Here is a 14,644-nt window from a genome sequence, read left to right on the forward strand (position 1 = left end):
TTGCTTTAATAGACCTGCCGCTTTGATCATAAATTTTTGAGACCTAATTATGCTTTCCTGGAGAAAAATTATCGGCTCTTGAATTTAACTTGAAGAGTGGTCTCGTTTAAAATATCGATCAATAAGATCGATTCTCGAAAATTTTCTCTTTAACGAAAATGTTGCTATCGTTACGTTATGTTGGCTTCATTACGCGTTTTTGCGCAAACATGTCACGTCAAAATACATACCTACGCAATAACAAATATAAATACAGAATTAGCTTGCAAGATGTGAACTGGCATTGATTAGATATTCACTGAAATATTGCGAGCATTATCGATCGTGAATAGAGAATCGACACGTTGTTAATTGTCACTTTTGTCAGCAACTACAGTTCGATAGCGGTGCGATTATAATCGGAAGGGAAATCAGTTACTTTCGCATTTACTGGCGAAAATTCGCGAGAAATTTAATTCGCGGTATCTTCGTGTTTGCGAAATTGTGAAATGGCCGCCTTAACGAATCGCAGCGTCAGTTTTGATCGCGTTTCCACAATTGCGGAAGCGCGTCGCCATCCGCGAGTTATTTTTTTCTTTTTTTTTTCTTTTGACGGAGGATATATCGGCGAGAAGCGACGGAATGGACAATTTCCGGCAGTCTTTATGGGCCGTTAAAGCGTAAAAGATTGTCCCACTCTGAGAATATAATGCCGGGATTTTGTCAACGCTCGACGGAGGAAGCGGGAAATGAAAGATGCTGTGGACTTGGCGATACAACTGCCGCTCTCGTGGACGCACAAATACATGCATTATCGGCCGACATGCATTACGGTGGAAGCTATTATTACGATGAGAAGGAGAAACGAGAAGAGAAAGAAACAAAAACGGTTATGATGGTTTTGCGGATGTGAATATCTCTGATAATGATATTTCGACAGAAAAATACAGGAGAAAGATATGAAATTTTATAAATGAGTTATATAGTCATTCTTTGCTTTATCTTCATATATGTATTTTTTTAATACTAATATAATTATAATATTAATATTATAATATTAATACAATACAAACGAAGTTAATATAATTTATTATATTATTATATATACATTTTTAATAATTGATATCGATATAAAAATACGAAAGTGAAAAAGGTACAAAAAGAAGACGCTTTTCCATTACGTGATTTCCGATTCTGAAACTACCGCTATGTTTCGTAAAACGGTAACACGATAACATGATGTACGACAAAATGTTTTTGCACAGTCGCGCAGTTTTCGCAAATTGGCGGCAACTCGAACTGACTGCGTTACACAAAAGTTTCTGCATGTCCAGAAAATTTTGCGATATTTTAAAGCGTGATTACGTTCGTAAAACAAGCGTCAATGGAAGCGAGCAGAACGTATCTATTGCACGCGCTTACAATTAAAGCGAAACAGCGATGTGATTTTGCTTCGGATTTTATAACTCAAATCTAATCATGCAGACGTTAAAGGATGCTTGTCAGAATAGCTATTACATACATGAAATTCAGATTTCATACGTTTCTGCATCATTTATTTACTCGATCCTGCTACTTTTATTTTTCGACGGATGGAACTAATTTATTTTGTTCATGTTACACGTATTTCTTTTTTAAATATATCTATATTAATATTAATGCATTTATACATGTATAAAAGCAAATACTATTTCATGGAAATGTTTATTTCGGTCTTAATTATATCTACTCTGTTGTTAATAATGTCAGCTATACTCTTATATCCGTTTTATATGTGCGTTTATATAAAAAATCTCGTAGAATTTCTCATTAAATCTCATCAAATGGAATTAAATTATGAAGTTGTTAAGCTAAAAATTTTTGCTTTATTATCTTCTATTCACTTTTGATTATTTTTGTAAGTGTGATATGACTGGATATGACTTTTTAATATGTGGAAAGATCGGCGATCGTGAATCCGATCGGTGAACCGATGTAACGTTATCATGGTTCGACATATACATTATTTAATGTCGGAGATGGTGAGCGATTTTAATGACACAGTAAGGGCCGCGTTTCGGATCATAAAGCTGCAAAATTAGCTAATGACTGTTTCCTTATGCGATTTCGTAACGCAGAAAATTATATATGAACGTGAAATATGTACAACTTGAGCAAATATGCGGATGAGAGAATAAACACAGAGTCTGAGATTCTCGCCATCATGTACCCCTGGTCCCAAATCTAGTAATATGCGTAAATATACCGCGTTACTCGTGCTATTTAACTTTATAAACTTTTATCGAGGAAAATTCATTTTTGTTCTCGTTTTACTTGAGACGGTTCAGAGTAAAAAAATTGTCTCTTTTTATTTTTCATTTCTTTTTCGATCTTCTCTTTAAAATAATGAAAACTTTTATGTACACATATAAGCCTTATAAAGCGCGTCTTCGATCTTCGATCTAAAAATAAGAGGTTTTTTCAGTGTAAAATTCTAATGTGAAATGTATGTTGTTATTTAAAAATAATTATAAAATTTTTGGTTACAGATCATCGTGATTTATAGGATATTAATAATCACAAAACAAATATCAAGAGAAGATTGTTTGCGCGGAATGATGTCTATATTGATCGGTATAGAAGAGTTAGCAGAGTACTCTTGAAATTTATCAGTTTCCACTGTATTTCACCGTGTGTCGAAAAACGATTTCCGCTTCGCGCGCCACACACGAGTCTTATCTCCGACACGAACAGGATAAAAATGTCTGGAGATGTCCAAGGGATGAAACTCAGACGTCGCTGTTAACCTTGCTCTCGGATATCGGCGACACTATGTCCTTCCCTAAGCTAAGAGAAAGCTGCGCTATAAAGCGATTTTTATAACGTGTATATAGGAGCGACAGCGAAAAAATTATCGACAATTTTTAACAAGTATTCTCAAATATTATTAAGCGTATCAATGATAACAATATGGCGATCAAGGTCATTTTTCTGAAAAATGTTACCATTTAATAATACGAGAAATTATATAAGTTAATTAAAATTATAAGATTTTTTAGATTTCTAAAAAAAATTAAAAATTAGTTTTTATAATAATGTTATAACACAATTTTTTATTGTAAAAAATTAATTTAAAAAAAAAAATATATATATATATATATATATATATATATATATATATTCCTGGACAAAATTAACGCATAATTTTTTTTCACTTTTTCTTTAAAATTTTTCGTTAAAATTTAAATGTCAGCTTTTAACGAAAAAGTGAAAAAAAATTAATAATTTTATCCAGGAGTATACATTTTTTAATTAAAAATCTTTCGTGATTCCTTTATGCGTCAAAAATTGTGTCATAAAATCGTTATAAAAGTAATTTTTAATTTTGTCTAGAAGTCAAAAAATCTTATATATAATATATATGCTCTTTTTGAATTCTAAATTAATTAACAAGAATTAAAGGCATTCGGAATTAATCGATGTGTAGCGCGCGAGGAGTATCCTGAGACTTCTCTCATGTGTCCGAACGCGAGGATTGTATCCTATTTAGCGGCTTCGCGTCGCGTACAGACCGGAAGCGATGAGGAGCGAGGTCAACGCGAGAATCCATCGTCATTGCGGTCCGTGGGACCAGTGGATCCTTCTCGGCTATTCGCTGCGGTAATATATATACCGCGCTGTCCGCGCACGCAACACGGTGTACGCGTGTACGCGCCGCTGTCACACGCGTGCGTGTATGTATATACAATACACGCGGCGCACGTAGACGACAGCCTACCGACCGACCGGCCGGTGCGGCGCGCGGAATGCAGTTATTATTCAACGTTTACGCTTGCCTGCTCGCAAAGCAAGTCGACCCAGCAGGCTCATTAATATGTGAGCGGATATGCGAGAGAACTGTAGCGTATCTGCGCGCGCGGCCCCGACACGAGTTAACTGATTTGTGAAAATAGAAAAAAAAAAAAATCGGGAACGCACGAGCGAGCGGCGAGGCGAGAATAATCGAACGCGGTGCGCGAATTGCACTTGAATTGTGCAAAATCGCGGAGATAAAAGGTCTCGATAACGTAGCGTTTTATGCATCTTTGTTATCTTTTTTCTTTTTTTTGGAGGGGGAAATGAAACAAGCGCGAATAAATGGCAAGAAAGTTTCAACAGATAGGAAAAACTGAAATCGATTGTAACGCTCGTAATAAAAACGCAATGTAATATTATCTAAGTACTATTATGCACATATGTATAATGCACGCACACGTTGTAAAATTTACGTGGTTTGCGTAATTTATTGCGCAGAATGAATGCGTTGTACTACGTTTCTTTTAATGAAGAAATTTTTGAGAAAGTTGAAGAGATATATAAGCCTAATAAGGTGGGAACACGCACATACACATAGCTATTATTTAACGTCATATCTATATCGTGGGGTACACATGTTGTCAGCTGGCATAAATGGGAAATGAACGAAGACAGCCGTCATTCCCGGCATACCGTGATCGTTATACATGCGTGCTGTGTACTTGAATGCTCAAGAATTTATTTTATAACACGCGCGTTCAATGAGCGGAAGGAGAAGGCGATTTCGGGCTATTGGTCTCGTTTTTTCCTGATTTATCCGGATGGGAACCGGAATAGTATAATGAGCTTTATCTGCGAGAAAGTCTTCACGGAACTTGGCATTTCTATTTACGCGCGTAATCCCGGACGTATAATGTAATTTCGTATCTATAAGTGCCACTTCGTTGATTGTAAATCATTGTAAAATGCAATTTCTTTTTCAATCAGAATTAGAAGATCAAGATTGTTTATTTATGCATTCAGCGTATTTTTGACGAATATTAATCCTTGACATTTATTAACAGCAGATATCGTAATATCGCATATTAATGTCATTTAATGTCAAATGTGTTCGTCTGATTTCAAGCTTATATTAATATCAATGATTAAAAATAAGAATACCGTATATATTATCCGGATATGGATTATAAATCTCGTTTGCTTCGATATAATTGCGTTCGTTATAAATGGAAATAGATGGAACCAGAAGATGAAATTGGGATGCTGATTACACGTAACTCATTAGATATAGTCACCACTGTACCAATTACAATCATTATAAAGAATTAACGATTGCGTAATAAATTTCTATATATCGACATTTCGATAATTAGACTCTGCAAAGACCATAAGAACGGAGATCACATTCTTCGCATACTCTCTTTCGAAAGACTTGCTTATCAGAGAAAAGACGCGTTGATTCGCATACTGACTTACCTGCGCGTACGAGTGATATAACTGGAATAAAGCAATTACCTGCCAATTTTACTCACGCGCCTGGCATTCGCCACGTTAAAATTATGAGCTGTACCAGCCACGGTTTTTCAATTTCCTCGCGATTAATCAGGCTGACAGAGAGCGAGCGCGCCAGGACGAAATGATCAAAACGCGGATTTCCTAATACGGTTAAGTAATGAAAGTACGCGCTCCGAAAACCTCCTTTTAACAGTATGTTACAGCTCCTTCCTGCAACGTGACTATGAGTTGGTAATTAACCACTGAATCACACTACGCTTGATGATCGCGTGATCATGCTGATCGGGATTGCCAACTCGTGACGACCATACGAAGGTAAAAGCGAATTAATTAGTCTCTTCCTTTTTCATATTTTTTGTAGAATCTACAAACAATCGATATATACGGTTGTGATTTTTTTATTCTGATTTTTTATTCTGATTTTTATTCTTATAACGATAATCTGTATAAAAAAATAAATATTAAACAGATTTGTTTCGTTATTAATGGCAAAATAGTTTTAGATAAAATATGATATAGTGTCTAGAAGATATTATTTCTGATGGAACTTTTAACATTACATATTTTCCTTCACCCGCTTTAAAATTTCTAATGCAATCTTACATATCTTACTTTTATATCAATATTGTATGTAATCATTAAAACATGCCGTAATGTCATAAAATGTATACAACGATGCTTAATATGTGTTTTCAACTTTCGGAAATTTATTACGTCCATAAAACGTCTGGCTATATTACAAACCCAATAAAACTGTTTTATGATATGTATATATATTTATCATAGATATTACTCATTATATCAAATTTTAATATATACACATATATTTTTGGCGAGATTTTATTCTGAAAATAAAAGATTATTCAAGAATCTTTTTGAAGCTTATATAGAAAGGTCTTTATATTAATATATTCTATTTCAGTTCTATTTTTTTCTTACGCAGCAACCTTCTAATCAAGATCGCATTCCTTAGAACTGAGCAATAATATCGATACAATAACGTCGATATAATTTTCAACTAATACTATTAAAATGATATTTATAAGTATGTGTTTGTGTGTACAATATCAAACAAAAATTAGTGAATTTTAAAAGTACGATATATTTCTTAAAAAAATTCTCTCAAATGTCATGATAGCTGGAATATTAAATAAATAAATTTGTATATTATATTTGTATAGATAAACATTTGTATATTTTTATAAAAAGTTTAAATATTTTTAAATATGCAACATGATTTTTAAAGTTTCTCTTCATCTCAAAAAATATTTGTAATTAATATTCTTCTTAATCGAGAACTTAATTGAAAACTGTTAAATATTTTCTACAATATAAAACGTATTATACATGACAAAAATAACAAGTTTTATGAGATGTTTTTAATTATTATAAATATTTGTAATAATATATTTTATCATATTTTATTGCAGAGTTTTATTTGAATGACATCAATATATCTTAAATTCAAATTTTGCTTCTTTGTTAATACATATAAAATAATTTGATCTGACTGGCAATGTTTCTTCTTCATCATATTTGTTAATAAGTGTTGCAATGTATGCGATTTTTTATAAAAGACAGTGTAAATATATTAAGATTATGTATACGTTATAATTTTTAATAAATATAATAATTTTAAACCGGTTTAAAAATTGCATTTAATTAGCAGACATTAAAGGAAAAATAATAAAACAATCTATCCAATTATTCTTTTGTTATTATTTTAATATATATCCTCTTCATAAGTATATATAATAATTAATAATAAAAATAATTTCTGAAAAACATTTTGCGTCATGAAACGCAAGTGAATCAGAAAAGTTTGTTCTTTATAGTCATTTGAATCGGATGAATACATTCTAGTAAATAGCTGTGAAAACATTTTCGTATTCTAGAAGAAACTCATTCGATTAGATTTTTAGATATCAACTTATATCGAATGGAACTATCTGAACTGGAGAGAATCGCATGGATTCTATGAATAACTTTGATATGGAATTCTTTCGATAACGAGTATCTTAAGCATTAAATCAAAGATAAATTTGATCGATTCTATACAAAGTCAAATGTAGAAATATTACAAAGATCTTAGAATCTATTGAGAAAGAGGATCAGCTTTATATCATTGTTAATCTAAAGTTTAGATTTTAAACGATTACTAACGAACAATAAAATGTATAATATGGACTCGTCAAAGAATGCAAAATAATACACTGTGCAAGATATGATCTTTATATGCAATAACAACTGCAATAATATCTTTTTTCTTTGTGAATTATATTTTTCAATATATTTTAATATAAAATAATATATTTAAAAAATAATATTATTTTTTTTAATACAAGATAAATGAAACATTTATTATTTTAAAAATTATTGTTGATTATTAGTAATTATACACTTAATAATGTGAAATGATAATTAACTGACGTAACTGTAGCCATAAATTTCTGTGATATACTATTCCTGTCGATTGGATAGAAATTTTTCGTTCGAGTTCTACGAAGGAAAAGTTGCAATACTGATGCAATACTGACCGCAAAATACGTTATGTTTACTTGATATGCATGCTAAAAAGCAAACAGAATATTTTTTTATTTACTTTTTAATTATCAAGCACAACTTTTGCTCTAACTTTATAAATTATATTAAAATATTACGAAAGACCTTGTAAGAAGAGAAAGACTTTCGATGAAATTATAAAATTCTCAACTGTCATCGTGAAATGAAACTGACACACATAACTGAGCATTATAAAATTTTAGATAAAAAAACGCCACATTTTTGTATTCTTGCAATTTTTATTTTCTATTTTTTGTAAAAAAAATATCGGTATTATGTTAATTAGATCGATTCAGAAAAAATATTTTCAGAAATATATTATAAGTATCTTTCCCGTCTTTCTTCTTGATACACTATCGCAGAAAGTAAACTTGCAGTATAAAAGGATTAACTGTGTTAATCTCGAGAGCTAAAGATGCTGAACAACAAGAGAGCCAAGAGATAACGACTATCAGATTAGATACAAATCGTCAGTGATTGTCCCTGGAAGAAACGTTTAAATCCAATACATATCTACATAAGTCCCACAACGAGGCCAATTTAATGCAAACATATGCGTGAATGTGTGTGACTTTTGAAATACAGAAATAATAACTTTTCCAGTCAACGTTTCTACAAAAGATTTATTTTTCCTCTTTTACGTTTTCTTGGTTTCCTTTCTCTTCGCCTTCGTACAAAGCAAATTAAATCGTAGCGCTTATAGTGATTTCATTTCGAGTGATTTAAAAAAAATACAATTTAACGGATCCATCATCGTCGACAATTATAAGAGCAGTTTGACGTTGAAGGTTTAAACGTTATTGCACCGATTTGCTCGTCATCTCTGTTTCAATTTAAAAACACACCGATATATTGTATGTGTGTTTGTTAAACAATTAACTTATCAACGCTTTCGGGCAGTTTCTGACGAATTTTAGTAGCGATTTCCCTCTGGTGAATTTTAGTAACGCGAGTCCATTTTAAATGACGACACAGATTTGCATATAACCACAGATTTAACCGACGCACAGATCAACTATGCTCTCGTTGTGAAAACGATAAAAAAACGAGCCACGTGATAACAGGTAAACCTTTAATTTTCAACCTTTCTGAAAAGATCGCCTGAATTTATGCATCAATTTCGCGTGCTATAGAATGAAATAGAGCAGAAAGGAAACATATGCGGACTTCCATTAGCTTAATCTTGCAGGCATTGTACGCGGCGTAATGAAATCAATATATTTTTATCATCTTTAAGAGATCTATGGAACTGAAGTTCCCTTAATCATTCTTGTAATATCGTGTATTATCCTTAATGTTTTTTTAATGGCTCTTGACGCTGTGCAGATATATAATAAGCGACGCTAATCTATAAATAATTGGTAACAAGGGAGGAGTGATGTCTTTATTATTTAATTATAAAAAAATATCGATTAAAACTGTAAAACACTTTGCGCAGATCAGAATTTCTTAAGTTTTTAAAAATTTGTCAAAGCTTTTTTCTAATGCTGTTTTTTAATACTGTTCTTCAATCAATTAATAAATAAATGATTTAGGATTCATAAAATAATGCTTATATACTTATATCTCATAATTATTTTAACAATCTTCAGTAATTTATATTTTTTGCTATTATTATAAATTGATTATTATAAAAAAATTAAAATTACATGACAGTTTTTGAAAGAGTTATGATTGAGATTTTTACTTAAGATACAGCTACGAATAAAAATCTCCGGCTACTTAATAACTACACTATAGCGAAATGTTTCTCTTTTAAATTATCTCCATCTTTTTTTTCCAATTCGTAATCCTAATCAAAATCATATTTAATTAATTTGTTTATTCCTCGATATATGCCATTTCTTGCGCAAAACATTATCGTTCAATTCCGATATGAGCGATTTAATCGATCGACACTATCTTCGCTATTTATCAAATTGGTATGACGATAAATTAATGGACACATTCTGATCATCGTAAAAGTGCACAATGAAAGCGACCAGATTACACTATGCGTCCAATGTGGCGATATTCACGTACGAACTATGCGCTCACGACCGAGAGCGGCTAACAGAACACGGAAATGATGGGCAGTTCTGTGCTCTGCAAACGGCAATAGCCAACACTATTCCGCGCTCCACCTTATTGCGTAAGACTACTTTCCTAGCTTGGTCGACGCTGCAACGAAGTGGCGAGCGCAAGTGGAAGCGCGCGTCTCGCGATCGCGCTGATCCGTCGTCACTATATGCCCTCGTTTTTCCATCCCGTCTCTTTGCGGCGAAATTCCGAGATACTTCCTCGACTAAAACATTCCCTAATTATAAATTCTTTTCACCTGAAAAAGAAACTGTTATTAAGAAATACGCGAAAGTAACGAGAAAATAATTATTTGAATAATATTTCGTCAAAATAAAATTTATTCTCCGTGAAAATAATAGGTATATACACACACACACAGACAGACACACAAACACAAATATATATGGGAAATATTTCATTGAAGCGGGATAAATGAAATTATTAAAATAATCATTTTAAAAAAGTTATGAAAAATACTTTTTTTGTGAAATAATTTGAAGTTTTAGAATTTGCATTGAGGTATTATTTCAAATATTATATGATAAAGAGATAATCAGAAAAAATATATGTATTAAAAATTAATTTTTATTTTAAAAGAAATCATATATTGTTTATATATTTATCACATATTATTTATATATTTACTATTAATTTACAACATAACTAATTAATTTAATGAAGCATGAATTAAAAATTTACCTAATAGACATAAAGCATGAAAAAGAAATAATTACAATGAGTATAAATTTAGAAAAATGATATTGAAAACAAAATATTTTACTGTCCGTGTACATTTACACATATAAGAAGAAAATTTATTTTAATTGATTACTTAAAACTTCCTATGAGAAATATATATATTTGAAGCTTTTATTTAAAATTCAAAGTAAATATTTTAAATAAAATATTAACTAATATATTTAAATAAATTATTACTTTACATTAATCATATTTATAACATAGTGGAGAAAATAGTTTACGTATATCTAATAATATTATAATAATTTTAAAATATTTTCACTTCAAATATTATTTTACCTATCTTTATCTGTTCTCTTTATTGCTACAATATATCGCAGCACGCTACTTTCCTCTACTTCATGTACAGATCATGTATTATGTAACGATGTAACACGTTGGAAAATTAGTCTTCTGCCTAGTCTGCGTACAGTAAATTAACTCGAGGTTCGCGAAGGTTAATTTTCAGCATCTAGTGCAGCCTTGCGATTTCGTCGGAAGTTTATACTTGGAAAGAAGACTCAGCGACATTAATGATATCTACGGTACGTGACTGAAGGTGTAATAATGGTGCGCTCAGTAAAACTGAGCTATAAGGTCTTTACTTAAAACTTAAGTGTAGCTTACAGGCCACCTCTTAATGTTAAAGCATGCGAATAATTGCGTTGTTGTCGGTTAAGATAAAATTTAATTGACACTTAAATTATAAGCCACTATTATGAAACCAAGAGCACGCACCAAACTTAAATGGTATAAAAAAATGTTGTCTCAAAAAAATCACGAAGTAATTTTTAAGACATGACGAAAGTATGATATACACATTCTTCAATACTTCAATTAAAAATTTGAAATGAGTACGTATTATTCTCTTTACAGTATTCTTAATAACTTTATTAATAATTGAAATATTGTGTTTAATAATTTTAATTTTGACTTCAACTTAATAACTGTATTTTAACTTAGACAGAATAAAAAGCTATCGAAGCAAACGTGCTAGAATTAAAGCGATCAAAGTTTAATCTTTAATCAATTAAAGTTACTGCATTAAAAGGACATTGAATGTGTCGAAGTACTAACATTAACTGTTGCATTACAATGTATTACATTTATTTTATAGTAATCGAAACAATTCGACAGAAACTGCTATTATATACTTGTATTTTGCAAATCCATTCGTATATTATGCCAATATAAAGCGATATCTGACTTAAAATGATTAAAATGCTGACGTAAGAAAATTTTTTATGAAATTGCTTAGAAGGCAATATGCTTTTCTTTTTAATATTGCTATAATTTTATTTTTCAAACATATCTATATCACATGAATTATTTGTTATAAGTCTGACAAAATAGATATTGTTTGTAACAATATATGTGCTTTGCTATGTATTTTAAATTTAAAAACACATACATATGTATATATAAAGATATCGATGTGTGATATCTACTTATAAATCGAAGTTATAATTATAGATTCATTTGACCTCAATATGACGCAGTAAACAGTATAATTAAATATATAGCGTTGTACGCAATCCTTTTCTTATTTCATAGCTCGATAGCTTGCGAAAGCGTTTTACAAATTAGATCAATAATGGAACAATTAGTATAGAATGTATAATCGCATATGCAGTGCTGTTTCGGTAATATGGTGAATAAATGGATCATTCTAATGTTGCTCGAAACAGAGAAATGGAAACACAATACACGTTTCAACCTAATAATGAAATTAGGTTAATCTTTAATACAATTAGCGCTGTAATTTGAATTAATCAATGAACCGATCATTGATCAGACTTGTGTTAAATCCATTTAATCAACTGAATTTGACACAGTATTTAATACCATAACTTTACAATTATGATTTTGCGATGATTGAATTTTCTATTGTAGAAATAAATTAAAAAGAAAAATATTTTTACATATGGTTTCTCGGAAATTTGTATCTGAACCGATTAATTCCGCTCGAATTTGGAAATGAAATTGATATATATCGAATTATTCGAATAATTTGTTTCGATCATACAAATTTTTCGAATTAATATTCGAGTTATTCACCTAATCGTTGAAGTAGATTCAGATTGGTTTTACAGAAGTGATAAAATATTGACCGAATTGCGCGTCATCGATGAATCGTCTCGGTAATATCGCGCTATCATGTTACATTACAATAGAAAGAAATTTTCCCATGGATCTCGTGTGCTTGTGCGCCGCTCGTGCTGTTTCATGAATAAAATTTCTCTAGTTTCACATCCTCGTGTTATGTAAAAATTGGTGCAAAAGCGCAGAACGCGCGCTCAGCGACGCGCGTCGTCACGGCGTGAGGTCGGCATCGTTTTGCAAACGCAATGTTGCGGAGACTTCGACGCGTGTGCGTATGCGTGTGGGGGTCGTCACCCTAGACGAGGAGTATTCTTCACGAAAATTGAGCTAGCAGGGATATATCGAGATGGAATACGTAAGCCTGCATACAGCGACTACGTCGCGCGAGATATTGCAATTTCTGATTTGAATAAATAAATATATAATATAGATGAGATAGATAGAGAAAGAAAAGGAGAGAGAAAGAGAGAGAGAGAAAGAGAAAGTATGTATCTGCGTAACGCTTGGCAAAAAGAATGTACATCATAATTACAAATTTTACGGCAGATAATTAACTTTGTAAAATTGTCTAAATAAAAGAGATTTCAGGAAAAATTCAGAAAATTACCTAGCAATATAATATGCGTGTTAATGCTTTTTAGAATAAATCTATGTAGACGTTGAAATAAAAAAAATAAAACGAGTTAACACAAAATAAGACGGAAGGAAAAATACGAATAAACAAAAATTTGAAAAATATGTGATAAATCAAAGAAGGATACAATAATTATATAGATTGAATATTATGTAGACTTGTCTTCAAAATCCAGTATCAAGAAGATAATAACTTCATGTAGTTAGCAACTGGTTAATACTGGCTTATTGACATTTTCTCAAATAGTAATTTGATATGAAAATATCACATGTAGGAGTTTTAATGCCTCGAGTATTATTCATATTCTGTTATTACGTAATGAATAATCACAGTTTCAAAATGATATATTACAACAAGTTGCTAAATGATGTTTGATTTGTGCGATCGTCTTGTATACATCAAGTTATTTGAATAAATAAACTGTCGAGATGAAGTAATTTTTATATCGAAATAATTCTATCTCGCGATCCATTCTCCCCATTCAAATCTCGGCATCTCCATTTCGATTCACGGACATATCGGGTCTGCATGTCGCCGAGAAAGTCGCTTTATCACAGAAATGTATCTGGGAATATTGGCCACGCGAGCCAATCGATACTCCATCGATCCGTGAAAATCGTTCAATAATTCAAAATAGGGGCGCGGAACTGAATTCCGGGACGTGATTCCAAAAGCATAAAAATCGAGATTACGTAATTATCTCTCGCGATCGAGTCGCAAAAATATCCCAACAAAAGGGAGAAAACAAATTAGTTAATAATTATTCCGTAGGATTCAGGGAAATCATGAGTCGTTCCGAAAGGATCGATCGATCGCGGATAATCGTGTGGAATTCGTTTCTTCAATCGTTGCAAACGAAGCGCGTCAATGAGTCGATGAGTGACGAAAAAAAAGGGGGTGACACGGTTGTTCGCTGCTGATTAATTAATTCGGCGATTAATCAGTTAACGGGTCAATTAACACTCGCACGGGTTGTCGACTCGTTTGAAGGGTGATATCGAAAACAGCTAACTGCCAGCTGCCACTAGTCGCGTTTATATATTCAGAACCGGTCGATGGCGAACGAGAAAAGATACGGGGCGCGGGCGACTTTCGCGAATAGATCGACATTTTTCGCGGTCGGCCAAATAATATAATGGCTTTCACTTCGCGCGTGCCGGAAAAGTCGCGGCTCGTATGATAAACGGGGCATCGTGCGAAAACGAAAACTAATTAATTGGGATGCAATTAGTCGCGTTACGTTTCGACGCGTCGCACTTCAACACTTTTAAGGTTGAA

At 31.9% G+C, this 14,644-nt stretch overlaps 1 protein-coding gene and 1 long non-coding RNA gene across 4 annotated transcripts in view; one reads left to right on the forward strand and one right to left on the reverse strand.

Moving 5' to 3' along the window:
* The window catches only part of LOC145977363 (acyl-CoA Delta-9 desaturase-like), a 31,403-nt gene that overhangs the window by 13,663 nt on the left and 3,096 nt on the right, over nt 1-14,644 (reverse strand). The gene's annotated exons all lie outside the window — the stretch shown is intronic.
* LOC145977135 (uncharacterized) lies at nt 186-6,360 on the forward strand. 3 transcript variants are annotated; one of them, XR_014440425.1, is made up of 4 exons: nt 186-956; nt 2,508-2,889; nt 3,446-5,583; nt 6,212-6,360. It is a non-coding gene; the product is annotated as an uncharacterized LOC145977135 (long non-coding RNA). The 3 variants fall into 3 exon arrangements; XR_014440423.1 differs by having other exon boundaries at nt 186-868; XR_014440424.1 differs by lacking the exons at nt 3,446-5,583; nt 6,212-6,360 and having other exon boundaries at nt 186-868; nt 2,508-2,928.

Source organism: Camponotus vicinus, unplaced genomic scaffold (assembly GCF_025532165.1).
Source record: "Camponotus vicinus isolate PSW18456_S1 unplaced genomic scaffold, iyCamVici1.0 SCAF_9, whole genome shotgun sequence".
NCBI lineage: Eukaryota > Metazoa > Arthropoda > Insecta > Hymenoptera > Formicidae > Camponotus > Camponotus vicinus.